This window comes from Xyrauchen texanus, chromosome 29 (assembly GCF_025860055.1).
Source record: "Xyrauchen texanus isolate HMW12.3.18 chromosome 29, RBS_HiC_50CHRs, whole genome shotgun sequence".
In the NCBI taxonomy this organism is placed as follows: Eukaryota; Metazoa; Chordata; class Actinopteri; order Cypriniformes; family Catostomidae; genus Xyrauchen; species Xyrauchen texanus.
The window spans coordinates 1,580,681-1,599,486 of NC_068304.1; positions in this window are offsets into that span (position 1 = coordinate 1,580,681).

Sequence of the window (18,806 nt, forward strand, 5' to 3'; positions counted from 1 at the left end):
ATCATGCAAAAGTTCATTAATTTCAGTAATTCAGCTTAAAAGGTGAAACTAATATATTATATAGACTCATTACAAGCAAAGTAAGATATTTCAAGCCTTTATTTGATATAATTTTTATGATTATGGCTTACAGCTTATGAAAACCCCAAATTCAGAATCTCAGAAAATTAGAATATTACATGAAATCAATAAAAAAAGGATTTTAAATACAGAAATGTCGGCCCTCTGAAAAGTATAATCATGCATATGTACTCAGTACTTGGTTTGGGCCCCTTTTGCATTAATTACTGCCTCAATGCGGCGTGGCATGGATGCTATCAGCCTGTGGCACTGCTGAGGTGTTATGGAAGACCAAGATGCTTCAATAGCGGCCTTCAGCTCTTCTGCATTGTTTGGTCTCATGTCTCATCTTTCTCTTGGCAATGCCCCATAGATTCTCTATGGGGTTCAGGTCAGGCGAGTTTGCTGGCCAATCAAGCACAGTAATACCATGGTCATTGAACCAGGTTTTGGTACTTTTGGCAGTGTGGGCAGGTGCCAAGTCCTGCTGGAAAATGAAGTCAGCATCTCCATAAAGCTTGTCTGCTGAAGGAAGCATGAAGTGCTCTAAAATGTCTCGGTAGACGGCTGCGTTGACTCTGGACTTAATAAAGCACAGTGTACCAACACCAGCCGATGACATTGCTCCCCAAACCAACACAGACTATGGAAACTTCACACTGGACTTCAAGCATCTTGGATTGTTTGCCTCTCCATTCTTCCTCCAGACTCTGGGACCTTGGTTTTTAAATGAGATGCAAAATTTGCTCTCATCAGAAAGGAGGACTTTGGACCACTGAGCAACAGACCAGTTCTTTTTTCTTTAGCCCAGGTAAGACGTTTGACATTTGAAGCCTATGTCCAGGACCCATCTGTGTGTGGTGGCTCTTGATGCATTAACTCCAGCCTCACTCCACTCCTTGTGAAGCTCCCCCACACATTTGAATGGCCTTTTCCTGACAATCCTCTCCAGGCTACGGTCATCCCTGTGCACCTTTTTCTTCCACACTTTTCCCTTCCACTTAACTTTCTATTAATGTGCTTTGATACAGCACTTTGAGAACATCCAACTTCTTTTGCAATTTCCTTTTGAGGCTTTCCCTCCTTGTGGAGGGTGTCAATGATGGTTTTCTGCACAACTGTCAGGTCAGCAGTCTTCCCCATGATTGTGAATTCAACCTAACCAGACTGAGAGACCATTTAAAGGCTCAGGAACCCTTTGGAGGTGTTTTGGATTAATTAGCTGATTAGAGTGTGACACTTTGAGCCTACAATAATGAACCTTTTCACAATATTCTAATTTTCTGAGATTCTGAATTTGGGGTTTTCATAAGCTGTAAGCCATAATCATCAAAATTATATCAAATAAAGGCTTGAAATATCTTACTTTGCTTGTAATGAGTCTATATAATATATTAGTTTCACCTTTTAAGTTGAATTACTGAAATTAATGAACTTTTGCACGATATTCTAATTTTTCGATTTTCACCTGTATGTCTTTCAATGTTAATGGTATATTAAACCCTCAAAAGCGGACAAAAATACTCTCAAAACTAAGAAAAGAAAAGACTCAAATAGCCCTTATACAAGAGACACATTTAAATGAAACTGAGCATCTGAAACTTAAACAAGGGGGATTTAAATATCTATTTTCAGCTTCTTATAAATCTGGACACAGACGGGGGGTTGCGATTCTTAAATCGAATCAAGTAACTTACGAGTATTTGTCAGAAAGGAAAGATAAAGTAGGTAGATTTATCCTTATTAAAGGGAGAATAAATGGGTTTTTAGTAACTATACTAAACATATATGCCCCTCCGGGTAGTCAATGGTCTTTTTTCAGACAAATATTTAATATGATATCTACAGAATCTGAGGGCATACTTATATGTGGCGGAGATATGAATATTCGCTTATCAAAACTGGACTATTCAGGGAAAAATCCTATACTTCAAAACCGGGTGAGCAAGAAAGTCAATATCATGTTAAGAGAAAGCGGTATCATTGATATTTGGAGAAATTTTTACCCAACTGGACGAGACTACACACACTTCTCAGCTCCCCACTCAACGTACAGTCGAATTGATTACTTCTTTAAATTTCTTAAAGACAGACACAGAATCCATTCATGTGACATTGGAACAATTGATATATCAGATCATGCACCTATGGTAATGACAATAAATATTAACGACAGTATAAGATCAACCCTTTGGAAGCTGAATTCAAATATACTAAATAATCCTTATGTGAAAGAAAATCTGAAATCTGAAATTTAATCTTACTTTAAAGAAAATGATAATGGAGAAGTATCACCAACAATTATATGGGATGCCTTTAAAGCAGTCTTAAGAGGGAAAATTATTGCTCATACTGCTTCACTAAAGACAATGAGACGAGGGAAAATTGAAAATTTACAAACACAACTGAAAGAGGCTCAACGGGTTCATAAAAGAACAAACGATCCTGGTGAAAAACAGAATTCAAAGATTACAGAAAAAGTTAGGTGCCATATTAACAGAGGAAATTCAACGTAAGCTAATATTCCTAAGACAGAACTATTATGAATCAGGAAACAAGTCAATGAGACACTTAGCATATAAACTAAGAAAACAACAAGCAGACTCAACAATCTATAAAATAAGAAACCCTCAAACCAAGGTCATACATTTTAAATTGAAAGAAATACAGCAGAGTTTTGAAATTTATTATAGAACTTTATACTCACAACCAACAATGCAAAACGAACAGCATATAGAAAATTTCCTCAATTCCTTAAACCTGCCAGAAGTCACTGAAGAGCAGAATGCTAGATTAACAAAAGAAATTACAGAAATGGAAATAAATCCATAGCAAGACTAAAAGCAAACAAAAGCCCGGGGACAGATGGATACACATCAGAATGGTACAAAAGCTTTCGAGAACAGATAGTCCCAAGACTTCAAACTGCGTGCAACTGGGCTCTCCAAAAGGGGGAGATTCCCCCTTCCTGGAGGGAAGCGACAATAACAATTATTCCTAAAGACACAAAAGATAAATTAGACTGTAAAAATTATCGTCCTATTTCGGTTTTAAACATAGATTATAAAATATACACATCGATTTTGGCTAAAAGACTGGAGACTATATTGCCTGACCTTATTCAGTTAGACCAAACAGGGTTTATTCGTCAAAGACAGACACAAGACAGCATTAGATGCACATTACACATCCTATGGCATATACAGCATCAAAAGATTAATTCTATGTTTCTGGGACTAGATGCAGAAAAAGCATTTGATACAGTTAGATGGTTGTATCTCTATAAGGTATTAGAAAAGTTTGGATTCCATAACACTATTATTAAAGCCTTCCAAGCACTATACAATAAACCAACAGCAAGAATTAAAGTTAATGGAAATCTTTCACAAGCGATTATCTTAGAAAGATCATGTAGACAGGGATGTCCAAGTTCCCCTCTTTTGTTTGCTTTATTTTTAGAGCCGTTAAGCCAATATATAAAACAAAATAGAAATATTAAGGGAATAGACATAAATAGAGAAGAACACAAACTATCACTCTTTGCAGATGATATATTAGTTTATTTAGGACAACCAAACAAATCATTAGATGTTTTGATGGAAACATTGGTTTTGTTCGGAGATTTATCAGGCTATAAACTAAATGTACAAAAAACCCAGGTCTTAACTTTTAATTGCCAACCATCTAGTTATTTGAAGGGAAAATTTAAGTTTAAATGGGGAGAGGGAAATTTGAAATACTTAGGGGTTCAAATACCCAAAGATATCGCACGTCTATTTGATGTAAATTACAAGCCATTATATTCTACAATGAAATCAGATTTGGCTAGATGGAATATTCTGCCATATCTAGGATTATATGGTAGAATTGAATCAATTAAGATGAATATACTTCCGCGATTCTTGTATCTTTTCCAAACACTTCCAATAGAGATAAGTAAACAAAACTTTATTGAATGGGACAGATTGTTATCACGATTTATATGGTAAGGGAAAAAAACAAGAATAAAATTTAAGACACTACAATTAAAGAAAGAAAAAGGTGGCTTTGCCTTGCCATGTTTAGAGGAGTATTATCGTGCAGCCCAATTACGACCTTTATTATGTCTATGTTATCCAGATTTTAAAGCCAGATGGAAAGAAATAGAAAATGCTGACCTTAAAAGACCCCCAATACAAGCTATAATGGCAGATGAACACTTGATTAAAATGTATATACAAGAATTCAATCCGTGGACAAATAATTTATTAAAGATTTGGCAAGATATTAATTAAAATAAATAATTTGATAGACCAGGTGTCAATATTGAGATGGCCCACTTATGATTCAACATTTGTTCCAAATACTATAGACGATAGCTTTAAAGTTTGGACTAAACGAGGCCTCACAGCATACTGTACGTTTTTACATAAAGGACAAATGTTGGATTTTGAGGCACTCAAACGTGAACATTTGTTATGTAATAAGGATTTTCATAGGTACTTACAAATAAGACACAAAATTGAAAATATTATAAGGGAATATAAAGACAAGGAGAATAATATTCTTAAAATGTTTATTTCAATTTATAAAACGGGGGACATGACTAAAATAATTACAAAATTGTATAAAAGTCTACAAGACAGAAAATTAGAAAATACCCAATACATTAAAAATAAATGGGAAATGGAAGGAAATTTGGAAATCCTAGAGGAAGATTGGGCAAATATACTTAAATCACAGTGGAAGACAACACATTCCTCAACCTGGAGAAAATTTGGCTGGAAAAATGTCACTAGATTTTTCCTCACTCCTGAGCAGAAGAGATATCAAAGCAAAAATGCAATCTGCTGGAGAATGTGCGGCTCGAATGAAGCCAATCATAGCCATATATTCTGGGAATGCTCTAAAGTTCAAAAATATTGGCAAGAAATCCATGAGTTTAGAGAGTATGTTCATGGAACCCATCCAATTTAGTTTATTAACTCTATACTTGGGTCTTACAAATCTTAAATCAGAAGATAAATCTGATAAATATTTAATGAGAATTCTGTTGATAGCTTGCAAAAAAGCTATAACTAGAAAATGGTTGCAACCTGAAACACCGGGAATTAACGATTGGCTGGAAATTGTGTATGAAATTTACACAATGGAGAGGTTAACAATGAATCTTCGGCTATAGTCTGAGAAATGTATCAAGCTATGGAGAAAATGGATAGACTACATTCTCCCACTTAGACCAGACCTAGTGTAGAAATTGTGAATATTTTTTAGGAAAAGAAGGGAAATCTTAAGAATTATTGAATAAGAGATACGAAGGATATGAGGAATGAAAGAAGTAATGATAGGAATAAAAAGAAAAAGAAATACCCATTTTGGGAATGAGAGTACCTCTGGATTAAAATGCATCATCCTCAAGTGTTTTCTTTTGTATATAGTTAATAAAAAAATAAAAATGGAAAACGGATCGGATCTGGTACCCAAACTACAGGCAGAGTAATAAATATATAACTATATAGCTTACTGAATTTACAAAAAAGCTGAAATATTGGGTTGGCTGACATTGCTTAGCAACATACTTTTTTACTTCAATTAATGACTTTTATGTTCCTTTTTTTCTTTCTCCTATAATTTTGGATGTAATATCTGTTTCACAAAATATGTTTTACTGGTTTTATATTTTTGTTTATTTATTTATTTATTTTTAGCCAATATACCCAATTGTTGAATGCCTTGACTAAGATTCCAGGTACCATCCAAATGTAAGGAAATGTTATAATTACTGTATTAAAAACTTAAATAAAAATAAAAAAGAATAAGTGATCAGGATGGTTTTCACATAATTTTGTAGCAAAACCTCTAGGCTACAAGATTACATGTAAGATCCAGTTATCAAAAGTCTTGTAGACAAATGTTTAGTATGTGTTATATGGCCTTATTTGAATTATTTAAAAAATTAGTTTTTTCAAAAACCATGCATAAACGTTATTTTCTCAAAAATACAAACCTGTACATACATGTTGCTCACATATTATTGTAGCCCAGTTTGTGCTGAATACAGTGTTATCAGACTTTAGCCATTTATATGTTTTTAAGCAACTGAAAAAAGCACAAATGTCAAGGCATGTAAAAACTTCTCCAGGGTCCAAAACACCTTTAGACCCCAGAGAAAAATAACCTTGGGAGAAACCAGACTCACTGTGGGGGCCAGTTCCCCTCTGGCTAACATCATGAATATAATGCCAATATTACTTATGTATAGTTCAAGTCATGGTTTAAAATTATTAAACTAAGTAAGTGTTAAGGGACAGTGTTTGAACATAGACTTTTATGAACTATATGATTAATGACCAATGTCTTTGAATTCCATCCTATATAAACTGCAGAAGTTCACATAGATGCAATTGTCAATGTTAATTGACTGATGAAGGGTTTTGTTGGCAATTGATAGTCTATGTATTCTATTTCAAGAGTGTAGTCCATCAATAGACCGAGGTGATGCAGGCAGAGTTCAGTGAGGTGAATCGCAGTTCAACCTGGCCGGTAATTTCGGTGAGGTTCAGGGTGGTCCGTCCAAGGTTCAGACAATAGCATATGAAGTATCCCATGTCTTATGGTTTGAGTTGGCATCAGTTCATCCTCTGAGGTCCATCATAATCGACTGAAGTGATGTATGGCTGGCACTGGCTGCATGTAGACATCATCACTCAGAGACACGTAGCAGTGGAGTCCAACACAAATCAGGAATGGAGCTGAATCCAGCTGGTTCTGGTGACCTCAGGATAGGAGTCCTGAGGTTGAGACGGAAACAAATAAAATAATATTAGCGTAGATGCCATTCAATTTAATGCAACGTTATAGATCATGATCAATGTTTCTGGTTCCGGCACACCAAACTAAAGCAGCCTATTTGTGCGTTGAAGGATAAATTAGGTGTATGCCTTGCTAAAGAGATGAGTCTTAAGTCTAGACTTAAACTGAGGGAGTGTGTCTGCATCTCGAACAGTGTTAGGGAGACTATTCCATAGTTTAGGAGCAAATATGAAAAGGATCTACCTCCTTTTATGGATTTTGATATTCTAGGAACTATTAACAGGCCAGAATTTTGCGATCGTAATGAACGTGATGGAATATAGCATGGTAGAAGGTCACTTAAGTACTGCGGAGCTTGACCATTCAAAGCTTTGTATGTAGTTAATAGAATGTTTTAATTAATATGGAATTTAACAGGTAGCCAAAGTAACGATGATAAAACGGGGCTAATATGATTATATTTCTTGGTTCTCGTTAACACTCCTGGCTGCTGAATTTTGAAGCAATTGAAGTTTATTTATTGATCTTGCTGGACATCCTCCCAGTATTGCATTACAGTAATCTAATCTTGAGGTCATGAACGCATTATTTAGTTTTTCGGCATCAGCAGCAGAGAGCATGTCCAGTTTCTTACAATAGAATCGCCAATAACAAGGGCTCTTAACAACATGTTTCTCAGTGGGCGCTTCACTGAGTTGGGAGAATCAATTGGAAACCCTAAAAGGAATGGGAGAGTGGTGTCTCTTTGCTGAGCGAGTATGCCGCCAAGACGTCACCCAAATGCCCTGCTGCAGGGGCTCTACAGCCGGAACCAGAGTGTGTGTGTTGTTCTCTCTGTTCTACCAACATCCAAACAGTATCTACCGATTTCTCTTTCTCACTGACCTCCACTAGCGTTCAGATGTGTGTCTCTAACTCATTAAACTTCTCCGTCAGCCTGACTAATTCCTTACATTTATCACATGTGACTCCCTCACTGCTGACGGATGAGGCTATTGTAAACATGTGACATGCAATGCAGGAAGAAATAACATGAGTGGATGCCACGACTTACCGCAAATTATTTGTTTGTTGTTGTTGGTTGTTCCTGAGTGGTGAGGCTTTGAGATCGATGCAATCCGTGAAGCACAGAGGAGAGAGATAGGTGCCAGCTGAAAAATGCACGCAGTTTAATCACGATAAAAATAGAAAGCGGATGCAGGTGGAATATGTGCGCAGTTGAAGCGCGATATGAGAATAATGCGGGGGGAAAACCGATGCACGCTGAAAATTGGCAGATGTTAATGATTAAAGGCTGAAAACAGATATATAAGCAATGCTAAAAAAAACTAGCAAGCTATAAGCACAGACTTGAGCTAGGTGCCAGCAGCAACATGTAAAATACACGCAGATTAAACAGTAGAAAAACCTGAAACATGCAGAAAAGTGACAGAGGATAAAACAATGAATGTATGAGAATAAGAATAAACAATGCTAAGCAGGCTACAAACATAAACACTCGTGCAGCGTGCCATCAGCAACAGGAAGTCCAGTGATGTCAGAACTCTCACGTGCTATATATGCTATATGTACTGGAATAGGTGCTCCACAGGACGGGCCCCCATGTGGATTAATCCTCTTGTGTGTATTTTCCGTGGAACGGTCCCCTTGCGAAGGAACCCGTGTCTCCCTTGGGCAGTCCCTGCTGCCCCCCGATTGCCGTGTTGTAGCAACTCCTCCCTCTCAGCAGGTAGGATCTACCACTGCACCATTTCCCACATGTGGCCTGAAAACCCATGTGATGTATTTCACCACTCTTTGCCTCCCCTAGCCTGGGCAGGTGTGGTCTCTGCGGGGTCTTTTCCCCCTGAAAGAATAGGAGTTGAGGAAGGGTACGTGCATTCTGACATGGCCTGTCGCTTTGGCACGCAACTACCTGCCCGCACCTGCGTCAGGAGCGCCCGTACACGGTTCAGTGTATGGCATGATTAAATATGGACGCCTAGTGTCACTTCTTCCACACAACATTGAAGTGAGCAACAGACGGGGAACGTCTACGTTACTATTGTAACCTCCGTTCCCTGATGGAGGGAATGAGACGTTGTGTCCTCCTGGCCACGACGCTGAACCGAGCCACTGTTATGGCCGAACCTCATTCTTGGCTCCTCAGGGCAAAAACCTGAATAGACAGACTCATTTCTTTCCCTTTATAACCGTATGTCCGGGGACAGGACATGCAAATTCTGTCTGCCAATTTCTTATTGGCCTTTTCTCAAGTTCAGAGATGTGCAAGGCTCTCAAGAGAGACCCCTAGTGTCGCTTCTTCGACACAACGTCTCGTTCACAATAGTAACCTAGAGGTTTCTGGTCCACATTGTCCAGTCGAACAAATATGTCTCATTCCAGTTTCTTCAGTTCTGAGTTCTCTGACATTTGTGCTGTTAACAAGTAGACACAAAAGAGAAGGTTATAATTAGTGAAAGACAATTTATGGTTATTTGTCAAAAATTCACATATTTATTCACAATCATCTAAATTTCATTAAATTATAAAAATATTTCAATTTGCAGTTCATAAGTCCATAGGACAATTTGAATAAGATTTTTATTGATATCCCTGGTTTATGGTAAAACAGGTTTAGTCGCAGAAAAATAATAAGTTAATTTAGCTCATTTCAGCAATTGTGCCAATTACTAATTTAAGTGCTGTTTAAACAGAAATGTTGTAATCGACTAGTTTAAAAGTTAAAAATCCTTTTGGTAAACAGTCAAAAATATTATGTGCATAGGCAATCCATATGAAAAATGTAATTTTAATATTCTAGTTGCCTAATCTGATACTATAAGCTTTAGGAAAATTGTCAAGATTTGATAGCCTTTGTATTAGGCTATCAAAATATCAAGGACTCACTGAATCAATATTAGTCAAAAATATTAATTGAATGAATAAGCAGTGCAGGGCAATGCATACTCACCCACATTGGTGTTGTGGGTGTGGCCTGATGTAGGTGTGCATGGCATGTAATCAACTGAAATTAAGGAAATTACAATAAGCAAAGGTGGGTAGAGTAGCCAAAAACTGTACTCAAGTAAAAGTACAATTACTTCAAAACCATAATTATTTAAGTAGAAGTAAAAGTACTAACATAAATAATTACTTGTGTAAGAGTAAGATAGTATCCAATTAAATGAGAACTCAAGTAATGAGTAACTCGTTACTTTCACAAATTACATAATAGACGTTAACTCCCCTATATTCCATTACATAAAACACATTGAACCTGTACTACAAAATTATGATTATTATTAATGGAAATTCTGTCATCATTCACCATCATGTTGTTCCAAACCTGTATGACTTTCTTTCTTCCATGCAACACAATAAGGAGATATTAGACAGAATGTTTTACTGAGTCACTATTTACTTACAGTTAATGTTTTTTAATATATATATATTTTGAAAGTGAATGGTGACAGAGACAGACCCTAACATTCTGTCTAACATATTTTGTGTTCCACATAATACAAAGCCTCACAAGGGTTTGAAACAACATGAGGGTACACAGTAAATTCCATAGTGTAAAATATGATGTGTCAAAGTACATGGACTCTTTCAGAGTTATTACAACAACAGCAGGAGTAAGATACCGCCCAGTGTTGGTGAAAAAGTACATAGTTAAAAGACGCAGTGTCAGACGTACTCTGGAAAGCTCCGCCCACCGACGCCTCATCTGAAACGGACACGGACGGACCACACATTTTCACGGCGCCATTTTCTTTGTGGAATGACTGCGGTAAGTTTCTCCGAAGTAACTATTAAACACATTATTTGGCATTTCAACAGAAGCAGTATTTAATAATTACTTTATATCGTTGCTAACTGTGCACTGTAGTTGGTTTTATGTCTTCAAATGTCGAATTTTAAAAAGGCTAACGTTAACATGTTGTGACTGACTTCATGTCCAGTCCATGTGCCAGCAGCATGAAGGTAACATTAATTAACATTAACTGGCAAACATAACTAGACAATGTCAGCCAGATTTATTGTAAATTCTGATAATACAATGTGGAGGGTGGTTTGTGTACTTCTTTTTAATGTTCAAATATTACAGGAACATAGCAAAGACTGGGGAATTGGCTAAATTAGCTAACGTTAGCTACATTTTATGTTAGCTTGACTAGCTAGCAATGTGCGGGCAGCATGGATTTATTATGTTAACGGCGGGTAGACATTAACCTTGGGCACTGCTTAAGAGGTGTAACATTATTTGTTCCTGTTTATTAAACAAAATTACTTGCGGTTTTCAAAGCAGCAGCAGTACTGTTAAAATACTTGAGCAGTAAAGTTAGCACACACTTATGGTATAATGTTAAGCTAACATTATGTGGGCAAGGCGGTAACATTAACATTACAATCAGACATTATCCTTTGTAATGTGTTTGACAGTAACATGATATTTAACTGGCCATTTCTGCAAAAGAGATGATTATTTCTCAGCACTTTGGTGGCTTGAAACAACACTTTTTGTTATACTCGAAGTAAACTGAACACGATTCACCTCATAAACGTTGGCCTGGCTTCTGGGCTGTTCTGTTGAAATGCATGAGATTCTTATGTATGTTAAACAGTGACCTGTTTTTATTTGAGGAAATACTGCTACAATAAGCACATCAACTTTTTAACTATGAGAACTTGTGCTGATACTATCTGCAGTGATTTGATTTTGATTGATTTGATTGCAGGGAGCTTGCTGAGTTTTTGGTTGCAGGTAAGAATTTTACAATGTTATTAATAACTGAATTTAGCTGTTTAAAATTGATATACTGGAATATTCCTAAAATGATGGTACATTTTAAGTAAATTTTTTTATGTCAAAATTTCTTCTGTGATGCCCTCTCTAACTTCACTTTAATTGTGGATGCTTGCTACAAAAAGTAATTTTAATTCACTTAATAGTGTTTGTTTGAGACTTATTTTATAGGGTAAGTGAATTGTACACTATGAAATTATTATATAAACAATGGTTTAGTTTTGTTTACACAAGCTTTTGTCCCTGTTTTTTCTAGCATTTGCAAAGTTTGGTGTTCCAGCTGTAACCGAAGGTGTGAAAGTTGTTGACAGTTCGGGGAATGAATTGGATGATGACGTTTTTGAGGATATTGTAAAGGATCCCTCAACTGGGGTGCTAACCATCAAATATGACTCGGGTTTGTTTCAGTTAAATTTGTATTGTATATTAATTAATGGATAAGTTAGTGCTTTGTTTTATGAAGGTCATTGTGTCTATTAAATAAGTGTCTTCGATAAGGGTTTATGAGGGAACTACATATAATATTTTTTCTTCCTTATGCTTCTCAATTCATGGTTAGAATCTGTTTCCATGGTGGCCTCTCCTGAGCAGTCCCAACCATCATCACTTGATACCTTGGACTCTGAGGATACAGTCATCATTTCAGATAGCCCCTCCAGAAAATGCCAGAGGCTGGATACAGAAGCCAAGGAAGTAAGACAATTATAACATTTTAAAGTCTGTTCTTCAATCAGTTCTCTTAGATGATTAAAATTACATTACTAGACATTGTAAATTACATGGTTTGAAAACATTGTTGAAGTCAGGATTAGGGATGTCCCAATCAAGTTTTTTTAAGCCCCCTATCCGATTAATTCAATAAGTATCTGCTGATACCGAGTCCTGATCAGATACTTTTATTTATTTTTTGACAATACAGTGCACACTTCAAGTACATTAAAGTTATTGTTGCTGTCTGGAGGGAGTTTCTTACCATTATTGGCTTTTTTATTGGGCTTTTGTAGCACTTGCATCGGCAATCTTTGAGATCGGATCGGGACATCCTTTGCCATCATATTAGTTTATTTCCAGTTTATTTGCAGTGGATATAACTTGCTGAATTGGTTATGCATTTTGTTTTAAGTTGGTAGAATCAGCTCTTACCAACAAACCTGGTGGGGAACGAATAATAAATGAATACAACCGAACCAAGTCCTTAATGGATGAAACCAGACGTAAAATGGTGAACATACTGGCAGCTGACATGACCGAAAAGAATGGGTAATTTGCTAGTAGTCCTTGTGTTCTCAATCTGTAAATCTAAATTCAAATCTAAGTGAATATGACTGCATAATCCTTTCTTTTTCAATTTTGCAGTAAATCTCCACCCAGACAGGTGAAAGAAATGTATGGTCCAGTGGAATAGTGACCTTATTCCCATACCTCAGTGACCCATTCTCTAAGAATGTGAGTTGCACACCGTAATAGTTGTAATGTTAAATGCTATTGAACATTTTTGAATCCTACCAGACCATGTTGTTTTCACTATTAAATGTAATTTTAATGAAGTATCTGTTTTTGTTATCCTTTCATCCTTCAAGGAGCATTATTATGATGGCGAGAGAGACTTGGCCTGGATGATTTAAACTATTCAGAGAGGCACCGCTAAAGACAGGCGATCATCATTTGGAGGTAATACTAGAAAATGTATGTAACAAAACATTCGCTAGATCAATAATTGCATTTGTTGCACAATGTTTCTCAGTCAAATAATATATTGTGTAACTACATCCTTTAATTCTGCTAGCTCCCTCCCTCTTAACCAATTTAAAAACAATTATCAGAGACCTACAAAGGACTGACTTTAGGGGGTGTTGCCTCAACACTGACTAGTGTGAGTGACAAACTGGCCTTGCAAACTTTAGGGTGATTTTAAAGCAGTAAATGACATTTTGATAAATTGTGAAGAAATAAGGTCGATTACCAGCATTGATGTGTTTCATCACAGCACATTCATATAATTTAGTTTACAGCTCAAAAAGTATGTTTACAGTGGAGTACCTCCTTTAAAAGTTAGCCAGGGTACTAAAACTTTTGACATGATTGGAATTTTCCCGTGTTGTGTAGAATCAGCCAAAGGATCATCTGGTGAAGACATGTCTGGAGGACCAACTTGCAGATGAGATTCCCAGTTTGTTTCAGAGACTGCCCTGACTGAAGATGAGTGCAACAAAGCAATCTCACTGATAAAACATTCTGCTGATGAGGACACAATCAAGAAGAAAATGAAACTGACATTTGTGTATCGCCGCAACATGATCCTCGACCCCCAGCAGTCAAGAAACATACTGTCTGAGTTTCCACGTTTTAAAGACGTCAAAAGCTTGGTAATTGTTATTATTTAAAAATGTTTATGACAAGTGAATTGTTTTGTAAGACGGCAGACATTACCTTTGATTGTCTGTCAAATAACTGAAATTGTCACCAACACCACCCCACTCTAGGTTGAACAGGATTTCGTTCTAATGTTCAGAGAGGATACCTCAAGCAAGCTTCTGGAAAGGTGGCCGGTCACGTTCAAGAAAAAGATCATCAAACAATGCAGAAAGCTTACATCCACAAGTGAGCTTGAAGAACTCTTGCTGGCAGCTGATTCTCCTGAGGATGGCACTGAATTGGATGTTGACTTTGGTAAGCTGCTTGTAAGCCTACATTTTGTGTTGTATTGCACTAAATATATCAATATTATCTGTAAACATTTACATATCAGTATAATACTAAGATCTGGATCTGTGAAAAATGTACTAGGATGTTCTGTAGCAGTATATTGAACAAAACTTTTGAGGTTTGACTCAGCCCTGTGTTTTAGTTGGAGAACTTCTTGTGATTATAGAACTGCTGTCTGTCTGGGGGGTCTTTTGTAAAGAAAACAACATAACTGAAGTGTGTTAACATTGAACTTGCCAATATACTACAACTACTTGGCCATTAACTAGAGTTTTCCCTCATTTGTCTTCACAGACTGGAACAAACATTCAAGAGCACCTCGATGCCATCACTACTAGCGCTCAGCCCTATCTCCTGGCTGTTGGAGTTAAGAAGAATGCAATCTTTATCATTCTTGACAAGAATGCCATACCTTGCAGGTCAACCTCTTCTCTTGTTGCTTTTGACGAACTATTTAAGGCACATTTTGTGTTTGGCACATCCTACAACACCATGCTCCACATCATGTACACTTTCGTCCAAACCACAGTGTACAACATCGATGTTGGCAAGGTCAAAGAGAGTCCTCGTGTTGCTGAAGTCAGGGCGAGGTTGCTTCAGTAGAGCTTGAATTTTCTCCTCGAACATGAAGTGTTTTGTTTGTCAGGCTGAGTTATCTAGTTCAAATATGCTTGTTAGGCATTTACGATTAGTTCACGGTTACTTACCTGGAAAAAATCTCAGGCTTAAATGTGCTCAGACTGGATGTGGCTGTGTGTTTGGTACGTTTTCTGGGTTTAGGAAACATTTAAACACAAAACACACTGAGTATATTGACCAACGGGTTGACCCTGATGTTTATTTAAGCAGCATTGGAGAGGCAGTGACCACTAATGTAGAGGAGACAGCTAAAACGTCACGGACAGTTAATGAAGACGAGATAGCCACAACATCTACTCTGTTGAAAACGTCCAACAGGAGCACTCTAGATATGTGTGCCTCTGCTGTTGCTCAACTAAAAGCAGCTGGACTGAGTCAATCTACTGTAAATAGTTTTGTTTCCATGGAGGAAGAAGTGTTTTTTGAGATTCAACCAAAAATTCAGCTTTGCAGTGCTTATCTCCACAGGACACAGAAAATAAGAACAGAATAGAACAATCTTTGCAAAAGTTGGAAAACCCCTTCACACCCTTGAATTCAGAAGCTAAACGAAATAAACACTTCAAAGAGAAATGGGTAATCAAGAATCTATTGAAAAGGTGCTTGGCACAAGATTTGACTGCAGAAGAAACAAAACAACTGGGACCTACGATCAGGTTGTTGTAACTGACAAGTTTGCATATATTCTTATTTTGGAAACACTAAAGGCAATTTTTCAAAATGCAGAACTTGCAGACATGTTCAAGCCCAGACACATGCCCAAGGAAGGTATATATGCAGACTTGAGAGATGCTGCCTATTTTTAAAAAAAGTCCCTTATTCTCTATAGAAAAAGATGCCTTACAGATACAGCTATTTTATGACGACTTTGAAACAGCAAACCCCTTGGGGTCTAAAAAGGGTATACACAAATTAGGTGCTATATATTTTACATTAAGGAATTTTCCCCCAATCTTTAATTCATCATTGATTAATATTCATTTGTGTGCTCTTTTCCATGCACAGGACATCAAGCGTTATGGTTTTAATTTGATACTTGAGCCACTTGTCAGTGATCTTAAAGTACTCGAGACAGAGGGACTTAAAGTTCCCAGGTTGAAAGACGTGATTCAAGGTACCATAGTTCAGGTCACTGGTGATAATCTTGGGTTGCATGGATTGATTGGCTTTGTGGAGTCATTAGGGACATGGTATTGTTGTTGTTTCTGTCTCCTTGAGAAAGATTGTTTTCAAACTGTGTTCTGTGATCGAGATGCACAAACTGCACTGTCAAACTTACACTACAGATCCTACACTATCTCATATATATGGTGTCAAACGCATTTGTCTGTTGAATTCACTGCAGTATATTAATACAGCCAACAATTTTTCTGTAGATATAATGCACAATATTTTAGGAGTTGCTCAGTTTGAAGTCAAACTTGTCCTGCAGTACATTAAGGAAAACGTCTCGGGTTATATGTGTAACCCTTGTTCCCTGAAAAAAGCGGAACGAGATGCTGCGCTGCTAAGCGCTATGGGGAACAACTCTAGCTGTGAACCGAGCTGAAATAGTGTGTGTAACACGTCAATGAACATTGACTGGAATTTATAGCCTCGGCTGATGTAATCATTAGATGCACCTGTGGCCAGGCTATAAATGGATAAGTCACCAGGTGTCGTCAGATACTTCTTTTTGAAGAGCAGTCCTGGGACGTCCCAGTGCGGCAAAGCAGCGCAGCATCTCGTTACGCTTTTTTCAGGGAACAAGGGTTACACATGTAACCCGAGACGTTCCCTTTACAAAAAGCTTTACTACGATGCTGCGCTGCTAAGCAATACGGGGAACGCAATACCCACGCCGCCGCACTTGGGGCTGTCCGGACCCCTACGGTTGTGCAGTGTACTCACAAAAACACGAGAGGTCTCAGACATGAGCTTGAGATGTCGACTCAAGGGCATAAGAGTTTCATAAACATCTAAACCATTCAATTTTGATGAATGTGTGTGGAGAGGACCAGCCTGCCGCATCACAAACTTGTTCAGGCATGAGCTGAGATGTCGACTCCAGGGCATAAGAGCCCGGAGTAGCAAAGCATTTAACCCATAAAGTTCAATGAATGTGTGCGAAGAGAACCCTATCGCAACACAAACTTGTCATAAAAAACTGATGAATGTGAGCGGAGAGGACCAGCCTGCCACATCACAAACTTGTTTAGGCATGGGCTGAGATGTCGACTCAAGGGCATAAGAGCCCGAAGTAGCAAAGCATCTAACCCATAAAGTTCGATGAATGTGTGTGAAGAGAACCCTATCGCAACACAAACTTGTCATAAAAACTGATGAATGTGAGCGGAGAGGACCAGCCTGCCGCATCACAAACTTGTTCAGGTATGAGCTGAGATGTCGACTCAAGGGCATAAGAGCCCGGAGTGCAGAACATCCAAACTAAAAAAGTCCAATGAATGTGTGCGGAGAGGACAACCTGCCGCATCACAAACTTGTTTAGGCATGGGCTGAGATGTCAACTCAAGGGCATAAGAGCCCGGAGTGGCAAAACATCCAAACTATAAAAATCTAATGCATGTGTGCGGAGAGGACAACCTGCCGCATCACAAACTTGCTGCAGAGGGAGACCTCTAGCCAAGGTTTTAGAGGAGGAGAGCCCTCTGGTAGAGTGCGCCCTGAAACCTACTGGCGAAGCTTGACCGCGCGCCTCGTAGGCCCGGGCAATAATGAGGATGCCTCTTTGAGGGCACCCCGCCCACCAAGCCGTGGCAAACCGCAGTGGCCACATAGAACCTGGCAGTGGCGAGGCAAGTGCCCGCTGACAGTTCTTTCTACAGAAAATCCAGAACTGAAGCAAACTGGCAGTTAAATGGTTCTGTAATAAGAACTTTAGTAGAAGGAAACGCATGCAGGTGCATTTGCGTTACTACAGGAGGGGGGGACTGGGCGACTCGGGGAGAAGTAGAGGAGACATTGCGCTATCAACAGAGGCGAAGAGGTCCTCTTCTGCCCTGTAAAATCTACCCAGATCAGTTCCAAGTGGAGGGAGCCCTAGCACTTGAAATGGTCTCGATAACCTCAAGAGAAAACCCTGTGAACCTCATTTGGTACCCTTAGGGGTCAGACATGAAAGGTTTCACAATTCGGGCCAAGGATGAGAAGGTCCTCCCTGTTCGGAATCGCCCAAGGCGAGCCGTCGAGGAGAGGAATTAGCTCTGAGAAACATATCCTGTTCGGCCAGCGCATTGAACATTGAACATTGCCAAGACTCCCGGGAGCAGAGAAACCAGGGAAAGAAACGCATACAGACGCATTCTGGGTCATGTATGTGTCTTTACGTCCAGACCCAAGGGGGCTGGGTGATTTCAGGGAGAAGTAGAGGAGACATTGCGCTATTCATAGAGGCGAAGAGGTCCTCTTCTGCCCTAAGATCTCACCCAAACTTGTTCAAAGTGGAAAAAGCCCAGCATTTAAAAAGGTCTCGATAACCTCAGGAGAGAGCCCTGCGTCCCTCAGTTGGTACCCTTAGGGGCCAAACATGAAAGATTCCACAATTCGGGGCAGGGATGAAATATTGCCCTGTGCCTGAGATAGAAGATCCTTCCTCTTCGGAATCTCCCAAGGCGAGCCGTCGAGGGAAGAAATTCGCTCCGAGAACCAAGCCCTGTTCGGCCAGCGCGGTGCTATCAGTAAGAGGCAAAAACCCTTGCTGGCGAACTCTGGCCAAATACTACCTTAGGGTGGAGTTCTTAACTCCCCCGTTGATATTTTCTGTCTGGACAGTAAATCTGCTCCCATATACAGGCATCCAGGGATATAACTGACCTGAGTG